The sequence below is a fragment of the Meriones unguiculatus genome, chromosome 14 (genome assembly GCF_030254825.1).
Source record: "Meriones unguiculatus strain TT.TT164.6M chromosome 14, Bangor_MerUng_6.1, whole genome shotgun sequence".
NCBI lineage: Eukaryota > Metazoa > Chordata > Mammalia > Rodentia > Muridae > Meriones > Meriones unguiculatus.
The window spans coordinates 48,346,216-48,365,417 of NC_083361.1; the positions used below are offsets into that span (position 1 = coordinate 48,346,216).

The 19,202-nt window shown below is 41.2% G+C and overlaps 5 non-coding genes across 5 annotated transcripts; all 5 read right to left on the minus strand.

Annotated features, from left to right (window-relative positions):
- Positions 1-2,867: 2,867 nt before the first annotated feature.
- Positions 2,868-2,932, minus strand: LOC132647778 (small nucleolar RNA SNORD109A). Its single transcript, XR_009586122.1, has one exon. It is a non-coding gene; the product is annotated as a small nucleolar RNA SNORD109A (small nucleolar RNA).
- A 3,502-nt stretch (positions 2,933-6,434) lies between these two features.
- Positions 6,435-6,499, minus strand: LOC132647745 (small nucleolar RNA SNORD109A). Its single transcript, XR_009586088.1, has one exon. It is a non-coding gene; the product is annotated as a small nucleolar RNA SNORD109A (small nucleolar RNA).
- Positions 6,500-9,983: 3,484 nt separating this feature from the next.
- Positions 9,984-10,048, minus strand: LOC132647817 (small nucleolar RNA SNORD109A). Its single transcript, XR_009586158.1, has one exon. It is a non-coding gene; the product is annotated as a small nucleolar RNA SNORD109A (small nucleolar RNA).
- Positions 10,049-13,550: 3,502 nt separating this feature from the next.
- LOC132647395 (small nucleolar RNA SNORD109A) lies at positions 13,551-13,615 on the minus strand. Its single transcript, XR_009585763.1, has one exon. It is a non-coding gene; the product is annotated as a small nucleolar RNA SNORD109A (small nucleolar RNA).
- Positions 13,616-17,146: 3,531 nt separating this feature from the next.
- LOC132647416 (small nucleolar RNA SNORD109A) lies at positions 17,147-17,210 on the minus strand. Its single transcript, XR_009585784.1, has one exon. It is a non-coding gene; the product is annotated as a small nucleolar RNA SNORD109A (small nucleolar RNA).
- Positions 17,211-19,202: the final 1,992 nt, after the last annotated feature.

Sequence of the window (19,202 nt, forward strand, 5' to 3'; positions counted from 1 at the left end):
TGACAGGGACAGGAGTTGGGTTCTGTGTTCCTGATTCCTGAACCTTCTCTTCTTATCACCTCTCATGTCATGTTTCTTCAAATGAACTCAAATCCACCCAGTTTCCAAGATGAAGGAAGGCAATGCATTTAATACCAAAAATATTCTTCGTTTTGTTTTGTTTTGTTTTGATTTCCGACAATGGACAACTAGATTTCTGGCTCAACATAATCCATAATCATTTATAAAAAGAATAATTATGGTTCATTGTCAGCTCTGTTTGGGGCTGCGAAAACTTTATGGCAATTCACCTGAATTTTAGAGGGCAAGATTGCAAGTTTCCATGCTACTTACAAGGACGTGAAAACGCATGGGTTGCTCTCTTAGTATCCACGCCAGAGGATCAAGGATAGATGAAATTTGTGAGGGTTATTGTTCTGTGCTCTAGGGGTCTAGACTCCTAACACCCTATCATCTTCCTTTGGGTTCCACACCTGTCAGGGCAGAAAGAAGAGTTTAATTCTTTGAGCTTGAATGTCCATAAGAGAAGGAGCTGGGAGAAGGCTTTTCTTAGTACTTCTGGATATATTATTTAGAATTGGAAGCTTCAACGGTAGCTACAAAAGAAAGTCACATAGTCCAATAACTTCACCCAACTAATGGTTTTCCAAATGCACATCAACATACTAATGGTATTAGGTAGTATCCTTGTCACTTGCTTGGGTTGGGACTACCTAGCTAAGTCCCCTACAATGCCAGGGCCATAACAAGTGTTCCACCAGCAAGAGGCAAGATGAAGCCTAGGTTGTTTAGCCATAAGAGGGACGTCAAATGATTCTCATCTCTAGAGGTACACAGTAGGTAAATATTTAGTCAGCCGAGACTGCAGCCTGCCTACAAACAAAAGACACCATGGGAAGCAGCGTCACTGCTTACCTGTCCTGCCAGAAGGGAAGCACCTCTCCAAGTTTTAGCCTGCAACATAATAAGTATGAAGGTTATCACAAAAGGAAATGCGTCTAGGCAACCTTGACTTTCTAAAGTGTCCCGACCTTCAAGTCTGCCAGCAGTTCAGTCTTTCCCAGAACCAACTATTGAATTCATTTCCTCCCTTCCAATCCCCTCAGATTTTAGCCACTGGGGCAAGGATTTCTCTTCTTCTGATGACTTCCTCAGAAGCTGTCTGTGAGAGCATCTTTGCCAGTGCCAGCAGGCACAGTGTGGACGCCTCTCAGTGGGCAGCGAGGAAGTTGGACAAAGCAAAGAAGAAGCAGTGAGTATAGCATTGCAGTATGGTCATTCTTAACTCCTCCTTTCAAAAAGTCAAAACGACCAAGTTGCACAGAGGTGAAAGTCAGTAAGCCCAATGGCATCTTTGAGATTTCAGGGTGTCATTGAAATTTGTCCTCTGTGCATGCAATTCTCTCCTTGTTTATCCAACAGAGTGTTCCATAATTGACTTTAGATTTCTTCCCTGCCATGCAACCTCATCTTGGAAGAGAGGGGAATCCAAAGGTACCTTTTTGTCTACATGTATGTTACCATGTCTCGATTCATGGAACTCAAGTCTTCCACTTGGAAGAGCGTTGGAATCATCTACCATGCTTCAGGTTAAATCTGATGAAAAGAAGATGTTTTCTACGCACTAACTGACTAGCCCGTGGTCAAATACACATGGGTTGCTCTTTATCGAGTATGTTGTACTACACATCTGAGATTACATGATGTCCTTGATTGGATATTCAAGCTTCAACCATGGCTTTAGAAATTGTGTATCCAGCAAGTGTTACCAAGAGTCCTATGCTCCAGCTTCGTAAAAGTCTGTTAGTAGTAAGATATATATATATATATACATATATGTGTGTGTCAGTTCTGAATTAATTGTGTTCATCATGAGGATGTTAAGAAGATTCAGTGTGTGGTTCTTTCTTGTTTCATTGGAGAGTTAGCCCGTCTGATCCATTATCAGGATTGTGGGTCTACCAGCTAGCAACACGTTCTTTAGAAATATCTTTCCTTTGTTTTTTAAAGGAATAGTTGTTTTCATAGATCTTGGGTAACACGCCAATTTTATTAGAATAGATGATTTGCATCTGTGTGCGAGCGGCAATAAGAGGATGAATGTACCCAGGAGGAAAACAGAAACAACAACAACAAATAACAGAAAGCAAAGCCCAATTGTCATTTCTCATGATGGATCAACTGAGATGGTTTCCATGCGAGAGAGAGATAGGTAAACACAACATTCTCTGGAAGATTTTGGCAGCTAAGACATAAATGATGAACACCAATAAAACTAGGGAATGTCTCCAACAGGTGCCCTGGCTTCTCACCTAGCCATTATTATCTAGAATTTACCCAGCCTCCAACAGGAAAGACCATTTCAATTTTCCCTCTATTTAAATTGAATCATCCTTTAATTATTAGTTATACGTCAGCCTTTACACAACTTTGGGTAAAGTGCAAGGGCCGTCATTGTCCTCCAATATTCTTGGGACTACTGTCATGAGCCCTAACCTCCCCTCCTGACACTTTACCACATATGTGCAAGGGTACATCGCCGGAGACTAGGAATGAGCAGCATGTTCGAATTCATCAGTTCTTACATATTTTTTGAGTACGTCATTTGCACCTACATTCATCTCTACCTTATATATGTGCCTACTCCTATAGTAAAGGTTGTCTCCCTATCACTTGGAATCATTTCTATCTCTTTGAAAATAGAAAGTAATGAAGATTGTATCAAGAAAGTATGGTAATGTTATGAGGCCTTTTTCGAAAAATCTCAGAATCTGATGCCATACTGCACAGTTCTCATCCTCTCTGAAGAGGGAAGAGTGCAAGGCATGCTCTGAACTCCTCATGGGTCTCACGAGGACCTCATATCTGGACCTCAGATCGCATCTGTTCAGGTCAGTCAACGTCCTCAGATACCTGTTGTCATCATAGATCCAGAAAGGCCTTCGCTCAACACATGAGTTTTCACCTACCAAGTGAAACCCCAGAGAGCTAGACTCCTGGGCCTTGACAAGGAAGTTCAAAACTGTGCAGGAGGCATGTAGCTCATTCTGTCAAAGGTTCTGGGGAAACACAGAGGAGAGGATTAAAGAGCCTTTCCCCTTTGACACCATATGAGAAAAATAGAGGTCAACACATTGCCTTTGGTGGGTGTCACTGGCCCCAAATCGGGTACATGTGAATGTTCCTTGAACTTATGTATTTAATCTTTACAACAAAGATTTGGTAAGAAGAGAGAAAACATTCAAGAAAGCAAAATGACTTTTTTTCCTATCTAGATAAGATTTTTTCAACAACCTAATTTGCGGTTTTGATTCTATGCTCTTCATGTTAACCCGCCTTTACACTTCCTCCCACTGTTCCCTGTCTTCCATGTATGTTCCTCTCCATCTTACAGTGCCCAGTATTGAGCCTTCCAGTTGTCCTGCAATTGTCAATGCTCTGGAGGATTTTGTGATGTATGTCGCATGACCACCAGCTCCCTCCATATTTCCTTGGACAACAAAAAGCAAAACAGAGGCCAAGCTACATTTTGGTCCATATACATCACCAGGTATCCCACAGGACATTGACAGGGACAGGAGTTGGGTTCTGTGTGCCTGATTCCTGAACCTTCTCTTCGTATCACCTCTCATGTCATGTTTCTTCAAATGAACTCAACACCACCCAGTTTCCAAGATGAAGGAAGGCATTGCATTTAATACCAAAAATATTCTTAGTTTTGTTTTGTTTCGTTCTGACAATGGACAACTAGATTTCTGGCACAACATAATCCATAATCATTTATAAAAAGAATAAATATGGTTCATTGTCAGCTCTGTTTGGGTTTTCGAAAACTTTATGGCAATTCACCTGAATTTTAGAGGGCAAGATTGCATGTTTCCATGCTACTAACAAGGAAGTGAAAACGCATGGGTTGCTCTCTTAGTATCCACGCCAGAGGATCAAGGATAGATGAAATTTGTGAGGGTTATTGTTCTGTGCTCTAGGGGTCAAGACTCCTAACACCCTATCACCTTCCTTTGGGTTCCACACCTGTCAGGGCAGAAATAAGAGTTTAATTCTTTGAGCTTGAGTGTCGATAAGGGAAGGAGCTGGGAGAAGGCTTTTCTTAGTACTTCTGGATATATTATTTAGAATTGGAAGCTTCAATGGTAGCTTCAAAAGAAATTCAAATATCCCAATAACTTCACCCAACTGTTGGTTTTCCAAATGCACCTCAAAATACTAATGGTATTAGGTAGTATCCTTGTCACTTGCTTGGGTTGGGACTACCTAGCTAAGTCCCCTACATTGCCAGGGCCATAGCAAGTGTTCCACCATCAAGAGGCAAGATGAAGCCTAGGTTGTTTAGCCATGAGAGGGACGTTAAATAAATCTCTTCTCTAGTGGTACACAGTAGGTAAATATTTAGTCAGGCGAGAATGCAGCCTGCCTACAAACAAAAGACACAATGGGAAGCAGCGTCACTTACCTGTCCTGCCAGAAGGGAAGCACCTCTCCAAGTTTTAGCCTGCAACATAATAAGTATGAAGGTTATCAGAAAATGAAATGCGTCTAGGCAACCTTGACTTTCTAAAGTGTCCCGACCTTCAAGTCTGCCAGCACTTCAGTCTTTCCCAGAACCAACTATTGAATTCATTTCCTCCCTTCCAATCCCCTCAGATTTTAGCCACTGGGGCAAGGATTTCTCTTCTTCTGATGACTTCCTCAGAAGCTGTCTGTGAGAGCATCTTTGCCAGTGCCAGCAGGCACAGTGTGGACGCCTCTCAGTGGGCAGCGAGGAAGTTGGACAAAGCAAAGAAGAAGCAGTGAGTATAGCATTGCAGTATGGTCATTCTTAACTCCTCCTTTCTCAAAGTCAAAACGACCAAGTTGCACAGAGGTGAAAGTCAGTAAGCCCAATGGTATCTTTGAGATTTCAGGGTGTCATTGAAATTTGTCCTCTGTGCATGGAATTCTCTCCTTGTTTATCCAACAGAGTGTTCCATTATTGACTTTAGATTTCTTCCCTGCCATGCAACCTCATCTTGGAAGAGAGGGCTATCCAAAGGTACCTTTTTGTCTACATGTATGTTACGATGTCTCGATTCATGGAACTCAAGTCTTCCACTTGGAAGAGCGTTGGAATCATCTACCATGCTTCAGGTTAAATCTGATGAAAATAAGATGTTTTCTACGCACTAACTGACTAGCCCGTGGTCAAATACACATGGGTTGTTTTTTATCAAGTATGTTGTACTACACATCTGAGATTACATGATGTCCTTGATTGGATATTCAAGCTTCAACCATGGCTTTAGAAATTGTGTATCCAACTAGTGTTACCAAGAGTCCTATGCTCCAGGTTCGTAAAACTCTGATAGTAGCAAGATATATATATATATATATATACATATATGTGTGTGTCAGTTCTGAATTAATTGTGTTCATCATGAGGATGTTAAGAAGATTCAGTGTGTGGTTCTTTCTTGTTTCATTGGAGATTTAGCGCGTCTGATCCATTATCAGGATTGTGGGTCTACCATCTAGCAACATGTTCTTTAACAATATCTTTCCTTGTTTCATAAAGGAATAGTTGTTCTCATAGATCTTGGGTAACACGCAAATTTTGTTAAAATAGATGATTTGCATCTGTGTGAGAGTGGCAATAAGAAGATGAATGTACCCAGGAGGAAAACAGAAACAACAACAACAAATAACAGAAAGCAAAGCCCAATTGTCATTTCTCATGATGGATCAACTGAGATGGTTTCCATGCGAGAGAGAGATAGGTAAACACAACATGCTCTGGAAGATTTTGGCAGCTAAGACATAAATGATGAACACCAATAAAACTAGGGAATGTCTCAAACAGGTGCCCTGGCTTCTCACCTAGCCATTATTATCTAGAATTTACCCAGCCTCCAGCAGGAAAGACCATTTCAATTTTCCCTCTATATAAATTGAATGATCCTTTAATTTTTAGTTATACGTCAGCCTTTACACAACTTTGGGTAAAGTGCGAGGGCAGTCATTGTCCTCCAATATTCTTGGGACTACTGGCATGAGCCCTAACCTCCCCTCCTGACACTTTACCACATATGTGCAAGGGTACATCGCCGGAGACTACTAATGAGCAGCACGTTCTTACATATAATTCATTAGTTCTTACATATTTTTTGAGTACGTCATTTGCACCTACAGTCATCTCTACCGGATATATGTGCCTACTCCTATAGTAAAGGTTGTCTCCCTATCACTTGGAATCATTTCTATCTCTTTGAAAATAGAAAGCAATGAAGATTGTATCAAACCAAGTATGGTACCATTATAAGGCCTTTTTCGAAAAATCTCAGAATCTGATGCCATACTGCACAGTTCTCATCCTCTCTGAAGAGGGAAGAGTGCAAGGCAGGCTCTGAACTCCTCATGGGTCTCAGGAGGACCTCATATCTGGACCTCAGATCGCATCTGTTCAAGTCAGTCAACGTCCTCAGATACCTGTTGTCATCATAGATCCAGAAAGGCCTTCGCTCAACACATGAGTTTTCACCTACCAAGTGAAACCCCAGAGAGATAGACTCCTGGGCCTTGACAAGGAAGTTCAAAACTGTGCAGGAGGCATGTAGCTCATTCTGTCAAAGGTTCTGGGGAAACACAGAGGACAGGATTAAAGAGCCTTTCCCCTTTGACACCATATGAGAAAAATAGAGGTCAACACATTGCCTTTGGTGGGTGTCACTGGCCCCAAATCGGGTACCTGTGAATGTTCCCTGAACTTATGTATTTAATCTTTACAACAAAGATTTGGTAAGAAGAGAGAAAACATTCAAGAAAGCAAAATGACTTTTTTTCCTATCTAGATAAGATTTTTTCTACATCCTAATTTGCGGTTTTGATTCTATGCTCTTCCTCTTTACCCGCCTTTACACTTCCTCCTCCTGTTCCCTGTCTTCCGTGTATGTTCCTCTCCATCTTACAGTGCACAGTATTGAGCCTTCCATTTGTCCTGCAATTGTCAATGCTCTGGAGGATTTTGTGATGTATGTCGCATGACCACCAGCTCCTTCCATATTTCCTTGGACCACAAAAAGCAACAAACAGGCCAAGCTACATTTTGGTCCATATACATCACCAGGTATCCCACAGGACATTGACAGGGACAGGAGTTGTGTTCTGTGTGCCTGATTCCTGAACCTTCTCTTCTTATCACCTCTCATGTCATGTTTCTTCAAATGAACTCAACACCACCCAGGTTCCAAGATGAAGGAAGGCATTGCATTTAATACCAAAAATATTCTTAGTTTTGTTTTGTTTTGTTCTGACAATGCACAACTAGATTTCTGGCTCAACATAATCCATAATCATTTATAAAAAGAATAAATATGGTTCATTGTCAGCTCTGTTTGGGTTTTCGAAAACTTTATGGCAATTCACCTGAATTTTAGAGGGCAAGATTGCAAGTTTCCATGCTACTTACAAGGACATGAAAATGCATGGGTTGCTTTCTTAGTATCCACGCCAGAGAATCAAGGATAGATGAAATTTGTGAGGGTTATTGTTCTGTGCTCTAGGGGTCTAGACTCCTAACACCCTATCATCTTCCTTTGGGTTCCACCCCTGTCAGGGCAGAAAGAAGAGTTTAATTCTTTGAGCTTGAATGTCGATAAGGGAAGGAGCTGGGAGAAGGCTTTTCTTAGTACTTCGGGATATATTATTTAGAATTGGAAGCTTCAATGGTAGCTTCAAAAGAAAGTCAAATATGCCAATAACTTCACCCAACTGTTGGTTTTCCAAATGCACCTCAAAATACTAATGGTATTAGGTAGTATCCTTGACACTTGCTTGGGTTGGGACTACCTAGCTAAGTCCCCTACAATGCCAGGGCCATAGCAAGTGTTCCACCATCAAGAGGCAAGATGAAGCCTAGGTTGTTTAGCCATGAGAGGGATGTTAAATAAATCTCATCTCTAGTGGTACACAGTAGGTAAATATTTAGTCAGGCGAGAATTCAGCCTGCTTACAAACAAAAGACACAATGGGAAGCAGCGTCACTTACCTGTCCTGCCAGAAGGGAAGCAACTCTCCAAGTTTTAGCCTGCAACATAATAAGTATGAAGGTTATCAGAAAAGGAAATGTGTTTAGGCAACCTTGACTTTCTAATGTGTCCCGACCTTCAAGTCTGCCAGGAGTTCAGTCTTTCCCAGAACCAACTATTGAATTCATTTCCTCCCTTCCAATCCCCTCAGATTTTAGCCACTGTGGCAAGGATTTCTCTTCTTCTGATGACTTCCTCAGAAGCTGTCTGTGAGAGCATCTTTGCCAGTGTCAGCAGGCACAGTGTGGACGCCTCTCAGTGGGCAGCTAGGAAGTTGGACAAAGCAAAGACAAAGCAGTGAGTATAGCATTGCAGTATGGTCATTCTTAACTCCTCCTTTCTCAAAGTCAAAGCGACCAAGTTGCACAGAGGTGAAAGTCAGTAAGCCCAATGGTATCTTTGAGATTTCAAGGTGTCATTGAAATTTGTCCTCTGTGCATGGAATCCTCTCCTTGTTTATCCAACAGAGTGTTCCACAATTGACTTTAGATTTCTTCCCTGCCATGCAACCTCATCTTGGAAGATAGGGGAATCCAAAGGTACCTTTTTGTCTACATGTATGTTACCATGTCTCGATTCATGGAACTCAAGTATTCCACTTGGAAGAGCGTTGGAATCATCTACCATGCTTCAGGTTAAATCTGATGAAAAGAAGATGTTTTCTACGCACTAACTGACTAGCCCGTGGTCAAATACACTGGGTTGCTTTTTATCGAGTATGTTGTACTACACATCTGAGATTACATGATGTCCTTGATTGGATATTCAAGCTTCAACCATGGCTTTAGAAATTCTGTATCCAGCAAGTGTTACCAAGAGTCCTATGCTCAAGCTTCGTAAAAGTCTGTTAGTAGTAAGATATATATATATACATATATGTGTGTGTCAGTTCTGAATTAATTGTGTTCATCATGAGGATGTTAAGAAGATTCAGTGTGTGGTTCTTTCTTGTTTCATTGGAGAGTTAGCACGATTGATCCATTATCAGGATTGTGGGTCTACCAGCTAGCAACATGTTCTTTAGAAATATCTTTCCTTGTTTCATAAAGGAATAGTTGTTTTCACAGATCTTGGGTAACACGCAAATTTTGTTAGAATAGATGATTTGCATCTGTGTGAGCGGCAATAAGAGGATGAATGTACCCAGGAGGAAAAGAAAAACAACAACAACAAGTAACAGAAAGCAAAGCCCAATTGTCATTTCTCATGATGGATCAACTGAGATGGTTTCCATGCGAGAAAGAGATAGGTAAACACAACATGCTCTGGAAGATTTTGGCAGCTAAGACATAAATGATGAACACCAATAAAACTGGGGAATGTCTCAAACAGGTGCCCTGGTTTCTCACCTAGCCATTATTATCTAGAATTTACCGAGCCTCCAACAGGAAAGACCATTTCAATTTTCCCTCTATATAAATTGAATGATCCTTTAATTATTAGTTATACGTCAGCCTTTACACAACTTTGGGAAAAGTGCGAGGGCAGTCATTGTCCTCCAATATTCTTGGGACTACTGGCATGAGCCCTAACCTCCCAGCCTGACACTTTACCACATATGTGCAAGGGTACATCGCCGGAGACTAGGAATGAGCAGCACATTCTAATTCATCAGTTCTTACATATTTTTTGAGTACGTCATTTGCACCTACAGTCATCTCTACCTGATATATGTGCCTACTCCTATAGTAAAGGTTGTCTCCCTATCACTTGGAATCATTTCTTTCTCTTTGAAAATAGAAAGCAATGATGATTGTATCAAACCATGTATGGGTATTGTTATGAGGCCTTTTTCGAAAAATCTCAGAATCTGATGCCATACTGCACAGTTCTCATCCTCTCTGAAGAGGGAAGAGTGCAAGCAGGCTCTGAACTCCTCATGGGTCTCACGAGGACCTCATATCTGGACCTCAGATCGCATCTGTTCAAGTCAGTCAACGTCCTCAGAGACCTGTTGTCATCATAGATCCAGAAAGGCCTTCGCTCAACACATGAGTTTTCACCTACCAAGTGAAATCCCAGAGAGCTAGACTCCTGGGCCTTGACAAGGAAGTTCAAAACTGTGCAGGAGGCATGTAGCTCAATCTGTCAAAGGTTCTGGGGAAACACAGAGGACAGGATTAAAGAGCCTTTCCCCTTTGACACCATATGAGAAAAATAGAGGTCAACACATTGCCTTTGGTGGGTGTCACTGGCCCCAAATCGGGTACCTGTGAATGTTCCTTGAATTTATGTATTTAATCTTTACAACAAAGATTTGGTAAGAATAGAGAAAACATTCAAGAAAGCAAAATGACTTTTTTCCTATCTAGATAAGATTTTTTCAACATCCTAATTTGCGGTTTTGATTCTATGCTCGTCATGTTAACCCGCCTTTACACTTCCTCCTCCTGTTCCCTGTCTTCCATGTATGTTCCTCTCCATCTTACAGTGCACAGTATTGAGCCTTCCATTTGTCCTGCAATTGTCAATGCTCTGGAGGATTTTGTGATGTATGTCGCATGACCACCAGCTCCTTCCATATTTCCTTGGACAACAAAAAGCAACACACAGGCCAAGCTATATTTTGGTCCATATACATCACCAGGTATCCCACAGGACATTGACAGGGACAGGAGTTGGGTTCTGTGTGCCTGATTCCTGAACCTTCTCTTCTTATCACCTCTCATGTCATGTTTCTTCAAATGAACTCAACACCACCCAGGTTCCAAGATGAAGGAAGGCATTGCATTTAATAACAAAAATATTCTTAGTTTTGTTTTGTTTTGTTCTGACAATGGACAACTAGATTTCTGGCTCAACATAATCCATAATCATTTATAAAAAGAATAAATATGGTTCATTGTCAGCTCTGTTTGGGTTTTTGAAAACTTTATGGCAATTCACCTGAATTTTAGAGGGCAAGATTGCATGTTTCCATGCTACTTACAAGGAAGTGAAAACGCATGGGTTGCTCTCTTAGTATCCACGCCAGAGGATCAATGATAGATGAAATTTGTGAGGGTTATTGTTCTGTGCTCTAGGGGTCTAGACTCCTAACACCCTATCATCTTCCTTTGGGTTCCACACCTGTCAGGGCAGAAAAAAAAGTTTAATTCTTTGAGCTTGAATGTCGAAAGGGGAAGGAGTTGGGAGAATGCTTTTCTTAGTACTTCTGGATATATTATTTAGAATTGGAAGCGTCAATGGTAGCTTCAAAAGAAAGTCAAATATGCCAATAACTTCACCCAACTGTTGGTTTTCCAAATGCACCTCAAAATACTAATGGTAGTAGGTAGTATCCTTGTCACGTGCTTGGGTTGGGACTACCTAGCTAAGTCCCCTACAATGCCAGGGCCATAGCAAGTGTTCCACCATCAAGAGGCAAGACGAAGCCTAGGATGTTTAGCCATGAGAGGGACGTTAAATAAATCTCATCTCTAGTGTTACACAGTAAGTAAATATTTAGTCAGGCGAGAATGCAGCCTGCCTACAAACAAAAGACACAATGGGAAGCAGCGTCACTTACCTGTCCTGCCAGAAGGGAAGCACCTCTCCAAGTTTTAGCCTGCAACATAATAAGTATGAAGGTTATCAGAAAAGGAAATGCGTCTAGGCAACCTTGACTTTCTAAGTGTCCCGACCTTCAAGTCTGCCAGCCATTCAGTCTTTCCCAGAATCAACTATTGAATTCATTTCCTCCCTTCCAATCCCCTCAGATTTTCCCCACTCTGGCAAGAATTTCACTTCTTCTAATGGCTTCCTCAAAAGCTGTCTGTGAGAGCATCTTTGCCAGTGCCAGCAGACACAGTGTGGATGCCTCTCAGTTGGCAGCGGGGAAGTTGGACAAAGCTAAGAAGAGGCACTGCCTATAGCATTGCAGTATGGTCCTTCTTAACTCCTTGTTTCTCAAAGTCAAAATGAACAAGTTGCACAGAGGTGAAAGTCAGTAAGCCCTACGGTATCTTTGAGATTTCAGGGTGTCATTGAAATTTGTCCGCTGTGCATGGAATTCTCTCCTTGTTTATCCAACAGAGTGTTCCAAAATTGACTTTAGATTTCTTCCCTGCCATACAACCTCATCTTGGAAGAGAGGGGAATCCAAAGGTTCCATTTGGTCTACATGAATGTTACCATTTCTCGATACATGGAACTCAAGTCTTCCACTTGGAAGAGTGTTGGAATCATCTACCATGCTTCAGGTTAAATCGGATGAAAAGAAGATATTTTCTACGCACTAACTGACTAGCCCGTGGTCAAATACTCTTGGGTTGCTTTTTATCGAGTATGTTGTACTACACATCTGAGATTACATGATGTCCTTGATTGGATATTCAAGCTTCAACCATGGCTTTAAAAATTGTGTATCCAACAAATGTTTTCACGAGTCCTATGCTCCTGCTTCCTAAAAGTCTGTTAGAAGCAAGATATATATATATACATATATATATGTGTGTGTGTGTGTGTGTGTGGCAGATCTGAATTAATTGTGTTCATCATGAGTATGTTAAAAAAATTCAGTGTGTGGTTCTTTCTTATTTCATTGGAGAGTTAGCACGTCTGATCCATTATCAGGACTGTGGGTCTACCAGATAGCAACATGTTCTTTAGAAATATCTTTCCTTTGTTTTTTAAAGGAATAGATGTTTTCATAGAACTTGGGTTAAACGCAAATTTTGTTAGAAGAGATGATTTGCATCTGTGTGAGAGCGGCAATAAGAGGATGAATGTACCCAGGAGGAAAACAGAAACAACAACAAATAACAGAAAGCAAAGCCCAATTGTCATTTCTCATTTTGCATCAACTGAGATGGTTTCCATGCGATAGAGAGATAAGTAAACACAACATGCTCTGGAAGATTTTGGCAGCTAAGACATAAATGATGAACACCAATAAAACTAGGGAATGTCTCCAACAGGTACCCTGGCTTCTCACCTAGCCATTATTATCTAGAATTTACCCAGCCTCCAACAGGAAAGACCATTTCAATTTTCCCTCTATATAAATTGAATGATGCTGGAATTATTTGTTATACGTCAGCCTTTACACAACTTTGGGTAAAGGGCGAGGGCAGTCATTGTCCTCCAATATTCTTGGGACTACTGGTATGAGCCATAACATCCCCTTCTGACACTTTATCACATATGTGCAAGGGTACATTGACCGAGACTAGGAATGAGTAGCACGTTCGAATTCATCAGTTCCTAGATATTATTTGGTTACGTCATTTGCACCTACAGTCATCTCTACCTGATATATGTGCCTACTCCTATAGTAAAGGCTGTCTCCCTATCACTTGGAATCATTTCATTCTCTTTGAAAATAGAAAGCAATGAAGAATGTATCAAACCAAGTATATGTACTGTTATCAGGCCTTTTTCGAAAAGTCTCCGAATCTGATGCCAAACTGCACAGTTCTCATCCAGTCTGTAGAGGGAGGAGTGCCAGGCAGGCTCTGAAATCCTCATGGGTTTCACGAGGACCTCATATCTGGAACTCAGATCGCATCTGTTCAAGTCAGTCAACGTCCTCAGATACCTGTTGTCATCATAGATCCAGAAAGGCCTTCGCTCAACACATGAGTTTTCACCTACCAAGTGAAACCCCAGAGAGCTAGACTCCTGGGCCTAGACAAGGAAGTTCAAAACTGTGCAGGAGGCATGTAGCTCATTCTGTCAAAGGTTGTGGGGAAACACAGAGGACAGGATTAAAGAGCCTTTCCCCTTTGACACCATATGAGAAAAATAGAGGTCAAAACATTACATTTGTTGGGTGTCACTGGCCACAAATCAGGTACCTGTGAATATTCCCTGAACTTATGTACTTAATCTTTACAACAGAGATTTTGGTAAGAATAGAGAAAACATTCAAGTAAGCCAAATGACTTTGTTCCTATCTAGATAAGATTTTTTCTACATCCTAATTTGCGGTTTTGATTGTATGTTCTTCCTCTTTACCCTGCTTATAGGATTCCTCCTCCTGTTCCCTGTCTTCCATGTATGTTCCTCTCCATCTTATAGTGCACAGTATTGAGCCTTCCAGTTGTCCTGCAATTGTCAATGCTCTGGAGGATTTTGTGATGTATGTCACATGACCACCAGCTCGTTCCATATTTCCTTGGAACACACAAATTGGAACACACAAACCAAGCTACATTTTGGTCCATATACATCACCAGGTATCCCACAGGACATTGACAGGAACAGGAGTTGGATTCTGCGTGCCTGATTCCTGAACCTGCTCTTCATATCACCTCTCATGTCATGTTTCTTCAAATAAACTCAAAACCACCCAGTTTCCAAGATGAAGGAAGGCATTGCATTTAATAACAAAAATATTCTTCGTTTTGTTTTGTTTTGGTTTGGTTTGGTTTGTTTTTTCTGACAATGGATAACTAGATTTCTGGCTCAACATAATCCATAATCATTTATAAAAAGAAAAATTATGGTTCATTGTCAGCTCTGTTTGGGGCTGCGAAAACTTTATGGCAATTCACCTGAATTTTAGAGGGCAAGATTGCAAGTTTCCATGCTATTTACAAGGACATGAAAACGCATGGGTTGCTTTCTTAGTATCCACTCAAGAGAATCAAGGATAGATGAAATTTGTGAGGGTTATTGTTCTGTGCTCTAGGGGTTGAGACTCCTAACACCGTATCATCTTCCTTTGGGTTCCACACCTGTCAGGGCAGAAATGAGAGTTTAATTCATTGAGATTGATTGTCGATAAGGGAATGAGCTGGGAGAAGGCTTTTCTTAGTACTTCTGGATATATTATTTAGAATTGGAAGCTTCAATGGTAGCTTCAAAAGAAAGTCGAATATGCCAAAAACTTCACCCAACTGTTGGTTTTCCAAATGCACCTCAACATACTAATGGTATTAGGTAGTATCCTTGTCACTTGCTTGGGTTGGGACTACCTAGCTAAGTCCCCTACAAAGCCAGGGCCATAGCAAGTGTTCCTCCAGCAAGAGGCAAGATGAAGCTTAGGTTGTTTAGCCATGAGAGAGACGTCAAATAAATCTCATCTCTAGAAGTACACAGTAGGTAAATATTTAGACAACCGAGATTTCAGCCAGCCACAAACAAAAGACACCATGGGAAGCAGCGTAACTGCTTACCTGTCCTGCCAGAAGGGAAGCACCTCTCCAAGTTTTAGCCTGCAACATAATAAGTAGGAAGGTTATCAGAAAAGGAAATGTGTCTAGGCAACCTTGACTTTCTAAGTGTCCCGACCTTCAAGTCTGCCAGCCGTTCAGTCTTTCCCAGAATCAACTATTGAATTCATTTCCTCCTTTCCAATCCCCTCAGATTTTCGCCACTCTGGCAAGAATTTCACTTCTTCTAATGGCTTCCTCAAAAGCTGTCTGTGAGAGCATCTTTGCCAGTGCCAGCAGACACAGTGTGGATGCCTCTCAGTTGGCAGCGGGGAAGTTGGACAAAGCAAAGAAGAGGCACTGCCTATAGCATTGCAGTATGGTCCTTCTTAACTCCTTGTTTCTCAAAGTCAAAATGAACAAGTTGCACAGAGGTGAAAGTCAGTAAGCCCTACGGTATCTTTGAGATTTCAGGGTGTTGTTGAAATTTGTCCTCTGTGCATGGAATTCTCTCCTTGTTTATCCAACAAAGTGTTCCAAAATTGACTTTAGATTTCTTCCCTGCCATGCAACCTCATCTTGGAAGAGAGGGGAATCCAAAGGTTCCATTTGGTCTACATGAATGTTACCATTTCTCGATACATAGAACTCAAGTCTTCCACTTGGAAGAGCGTTGGAATCATCTACCATGCTTCAGGTTAAATCTGATGAAAAGAAGATGTTTTCTACGCACTAACCTACTAGCCCGTGGTCAAATACTCATGGGTTGCTTTTTATCGAGGATGTTGTACTACACATCTGAGATTACATGATGTCCTTGATTGGATATTCAAGCTTCAACCATGGCTTTAAAAATTGTGTATCCAACAAATGTTACCACGAGTCCTATGCTCCTGCTTCCTAATAGTCTGTTAGTAGCAAGATATATATATATATATATGCGTATATATATTAGTGTGTGTGTGTGTGTGTCAGTTCTCAATTAATTGTGTTCATCATGAGGATGTTAAAAAGATTCAGTGTGTGGTTCTTTCTTGTTTCATTGGAGAGTTAGCATGTCTGATCCATTATCAGGACTGTGGGTCTACCAGATAGCAATATGTTCTTTAGAAATATCTTTCCTTTGTTTTTTAAAGGAATAGTTGTTTTCATAGAACTTGGGTTAAACGCAAATTTTGTTAGAATAGATGATTTGCATCTGTGTGAGAGCGGCAATAAGAGGATGAATGTACCCAGGAGGAAAACAGAAACAACAACAAATAACAGAAAGCAAAGCCCAATTGTCATTTCTCATTTTGGATCAACTGAGATGGTTTCCATGCGAGAGAGAGATAAGTAAACACAACATGCTCTGGAAGATTTTGGCAGCTAAGTCATAAATGATGAACACCAATAAAACTAGGGAATGTCTCCAACAGGTACCCTGGCTTCTCACCTAGCCATTATTATCTAGAATTTACCCAGCCTCCAACAGGAAAGACCATTTCAATTTTCCCTCTATATAAATTGAATGATGCTGGAATTATTTGTTATATGTCAGCCTTTACACAACTTTGGGTAAAGGGCGAGGGCAGTCATTGTCCTCCAATATTCTTGGGACTACTGGCATGAGCCATAACGTCCCCTCCTGACACTTTACCACATATGTGCAAGGGTACATCGACCGAGACTAGGAATGAGCAGCACGTTCGAATTCATCAGTTCTTAGATATATTTTGGTTACGTCTTTTGCACCTACAGTCATCTCTACCTGATATATATGCCTACTCCTATAGTAAAGGCTGTCTCCCTATCACTTGGAATCATTTCATTCTCTTTGAAAATAGAAAGCAATGAAGAATGTATCAAACCAAGTGTATGTACTGTTATGAGGCCTTTTTCGAAAAGTCTCCGAATCTGATGCCAAACTGCACAGTTCTCATCCTGTCTGTAGAGGGAGGAGTGCCAGGCAGGCTCTGAAATCCTCATGGGTCTCACGAGGACCTCATATCTGGACCTCAGATCGCATCTGTTCAAGTCAGTCAACGTCCTCAGATACTGTTTTCATCAGAGATCCAGAAACGCCTTCGCTCAACACATGAGTTTTCACCTACCAAGTGAAACCCCAGAGAGCTAGACTCCTGGGCCTAGACAAGGAAGTTCAAAACTGTGCAGGAGGCATGTAGCTCATTCTGTCAAAGGGTGTGGGGAAACACAGAGGACAGGATTAAAGAGCCTTTCCCCTTTGACACCATATGAGAAAAATAGAGGTCAAAACATTGCATTTTTTGGGTGTCACTGGCCACAAATCAGGTACCTGTGAATATTCCCTGAACTTATGTACTTAATCTTTACAACAGAGATTTTGGTAAGAATAGAGAAAACATTCAAGTAAGCCAAATGACTTTGTTCCTATCTAGATAAGATTTTTTCAACATCCTAATTTGCGGTTTTGATTCTAATCTCTTCCTCTTTACCCTCCTTTAGGATTCCTCCTCCTGTTCCCTGTCTTCCATGTATGTTCCTCTCCATCTTACAGTGCCCAGTATTGAGCCTTCCCGTTTTCCTGCAATTTTCAATGCTCTGGAGGATTTTGTGATGTATGTCACATGACCACCAGCTCGTTCCATATTTCCTTGGACAACAAATTGGAACACACAAACCAAGCTACATTTTGGTCCATATACATCACCAGGTATCCCACAGGACATTGACAGGGGCAGGAGTTGGATTCTGTGTGCCTGATTCCTGAACCTGCTCTTCTTATCACCTCTCATGTCATTTTTCTTCAAATGAACTCAAAACCACCCAGTTTCCAAGATGAAGGAAGGCATTGCATTTAATACCAAAAATATTCTTTGTTTTGTTTTGTTTTTTTCTGACAATGGATAACTAGATTTCTGGCTCAAGATAATCCATAATCATTTATAAAACGAAAAATTATGGTTCATTGTCAGCTCTGTTTGGGGCTGCGAAAACTTTATGGCAATTCACCTGAATTTTAGAGGGCAAGATTGCAAGTTTCCATGCTACTTACAAGGACGTGAAAACGCATGGGTTGCTTTCTTAGTATCCACTCAAGAGAATCAAGGATAGATGAAATTTGTGAGGGTTATTGTTCTGTGCTCTAGGGGTCGAGACTCCTAACACCGTATCATCTTCCTTTGGGTTCCACACCTGTCAGGGCAGAAAGAAGAGTTTAATTCATTGAGATTGATTGTCGATAAGTGAAGGAGCTGGGAGAAGGCTTTTCTTAGTACTTCTGGATATATTATTTAGAATTGGAAGCTTCAATGGTAGCTTCAAAACAAAGTCAAATATGCCAATAACTTCACCCAACTGTTGGTTTTCCAAATGCACCTCAACATACTAATGTTATTAGGTAGTATCCTTGTCACTTGCTTGGGTTGGGACTACCTAGCTAAGTCCCCTACAAAGCCAGGGCCATAGCAAGAGTTCCTCCAGCAAGAGGCAAGATGAAGCCTAGGTTGTTTAGCCATGAGAGGGACGTCAAATAAATCTCATCTCTAAAAGTACACAGTAGGTAAATATTTAGTCAGCCGAGATTTCAGCCTGCCTACAAACAAAAGACACCATGGGAAGCAGCGTCACTGCTTACCTGTCCTGCCAGAAGCGAAGCACCTCTCCAAGTTTTAGCCTGCAACATAATAAGTATGAAGGTTATCAGAAAAGGAAATGCGTCTAGGCAACCTTGACTTTCTAATGTGTCCCGACCTTCAAGTCTTCCAGCCGTTCAGTCTTTCCCAGAACCAACTATTGAATTCATTTTCTCCCTTCCAATCCCCTCAGATTTTAGCCACTGTGGCAAGAATTTCACTTCTTCTGATGGCTTCCTCAAAAGCTGTCTGTGAGAGCATCTTTGCCAGTGCCAGCAGACACAGTGTGGACGCCTCTCAGTGGGCAGCAGGGAAGTTGGACAAAGCAAAGAAGAGGCACTGCCTATAGCATTGCAGTATGGTCATTCTTTTTTTTTTTTCAATGCTGTTTATTCAGGAACATTGAAGAATCCTCGGACCCTGGGGAAAGTCAGCCCACAGCTTAAATAGCC